The sequence below is a fragment of the Pteropus alecto genome, unplaced genomic scaffold, assembly GCF_000325575.1.
Source record: "Pteropus alecto unplaced genomic scaffold, ASM32557v1 scaffold7, whole genome shotgun sequence".
Lineage (NCBI taxonomy): Eukaryota > Metazoa > Chordata > Mammalia > Chiroptera > Pteropodidae > Pteropus > Pteropus alecto.
The window spans coordinates 34,529,136-34,531,301 of record NW_006494614.1 but is presented as its reverse complement, the minus strand read 5'-3'; the positions used below and the strand labels follow the sequence as shown (position 1 = coordinate 34,531,301).

At 37.7% G+C, this 2,166-nt stretch overlaps 1 non-coding gene across 1 annotated transcript; it reads right to left on the bottom strand.

Annotated features, from left to right (window-relative positions):
• Positions 1-744: 744 nt before the first annotated feature.
• On the bottom strand, positions 745-851 carry LOC112474640. Its single transcript, XR_003044500.1, has one exon. It is a non-coding gene; the product is annotated as a U6 spliceosomal RNA (small nuclear RNA).
• Positions 852-2,166: the final 1,315 nt, after the last annotated feature.

The window sequence follows — 2,166 nt, the reverse complement described above, 5'->3', positions numbered from 1 at the left end:
TCCTAGAGATGCACAGATAACTTATATACTTGACCCCTGTTCTCAAGGAGCATAAAATCTGGTGAGGGAAGCATACAGGCAAATAATTAAAATATAGTATGACTTGTCTGGCCTCCAAGACCCATTTTATGTGCTGTGTGTCCATGTTCTTGTCACTTTACTTTTCTGAACTTAAATTCCCTTAACTATTAAACGTGATTACTTTATAGAGCTGTTCTGAAAATTAAGTATGCTAATGTGTGTCTGACACATGGTAGCTAATAAATGCTCAATTATTTTCCTTCCTACTTCGTTCCATGTAAGTTAGGCCCAAACTAAACAAACAGATGTCTATCCCAGTTTGGAGGTAGAGTGTGGCTGGCAGTTGCAGGTATTAGACTCTGTTCATGAGACTCCCCGAGAGATTTTACCTACCATTTATTGACTGAATAGCGTGTGTCAGGAGTTTTATGCACATTATCTTTGTCCTTATGAGAAGCCCAACATGAAGATAGTACCCACATTTTCTCAGGTGACAAAACTGAGAGTTGGAGAGTTTAAGCATAGGTGTTAAAGAGATGGGTTGTGGAGGCAGCCGCTTGTCTAGGACCCACAGCTATGCACTTACTTGCTATGAGACTGACCTTGGTAAGTTTTCTATATTAATCTTAATATATATATACACACATACATATACGTATGTATATATATGTATGTATGTATGTGTGTGTGTATGTATGTGTGTGTGTGTGTGTGTGTGTATATATATATATAAAATGCTTCACGAATTTGCATGTCATCCTTGCGCAGGGGCCATGCTAATCTTCTCTGTATCGTTCCAATTTTAGTATATGTGCTGCCGAAGTGAGCACTTCACTTACTTTCTTCACTTGTAAAATGAGAAGAATAATAGTTCCTTCTTTCATACAAAATTATTTTTCCACATATTTGTTGAATTATTATTGTTGAACACTGGCACTCCTCTAGAAACTACCAGACAGACAAGATCTCTGTTCTCTTGAGCTTTCATTTTGTAAAGAAGATAGACAATAAATAGATATAAAGACATTTAAAAGATTTTAGAGAGGATCAAGTGATATGAAGGAAAAAAAAAGGAAAGTGAGTAGCAGGAGGAAATCTTTTCTAAAGAAGTGACGAAGGTGATATTTGATATGATAAGCTAGCAATTCAACGATCCCTGGAAAGTATTTTTAGGCCTGAGTTGAGGATTGATAAAATAATATATGCAAAGCACTTATTATTAGTACTTTGATTAAATAACCAGAGCAGAGTTGCGAATTAAGTCCTGGCCTCCGTGGCTTCCAAGCCAGTGTTTTCTCCCTTACTGTGGAGCAGCGCCACCAGCCTCCAGTTACCAGCTTGCAGCATTTATGCTTCTCCCCTTCTGACTGATTCTGAATTAGAGATAAGGATCTTGGCCAAAATACAGGGAAGAGTGAAGTGGGAGGCAGGCCCTGCTGCAGGTTCTACTGCAGGACAACTTTTCCACCATGTCTACTTTCTTCTTCTCAGTGCATCTTCTTTCTCTGTCAGAATCAACAGCTGCCTGTCAAGGAGAAAAGCAAAATGAGAGGGCAAGGAGCCAAAACCTTGGCATGAATTTGTGTGGTCATCTTTTCTAATCATATGTTTCATGTTGCATTTCATAGAGACTTGAGAGAGATGACATTAAACATCATAGAATGACAGAGCCTTACATAAAGTTACTCTTAAAAATGTCTGATGATGTTGATAATGATGATGATGATGATAATGTGTTTACTATGGCATCTAAGTGGAGAAAGGTTTTTATTTTTGACAAGGTGTGGCCCTGAGCTTCTCTTAACACATGGGATGCATATAGGTGACCCGTAAATGTTTGGCCCACTCCGAATCTCAACCTGGTCGACAGGTGAGTGAGTAGTTTGACTTTCGCTTCCACTGTTTCACCTAATATTTTTTTTCTCTCTTAAAGAAGAGGCAATAAACTCCGGCTTTTATTGTGAATGTTGAACATCTCTCCGATTGGAGAGATCTTCAAATCTCACCTAATTGACTGAGATTGAAACCTAAACTAATGCATTATTTTCAAGGACTGAAGGTTTGTCAAAAGAATTTTCCAGCCATAGTGTTTACATTTATTGCAAGTAATTTTTATTTAATCTTTTAAAGAAGTAAACCAGTCTT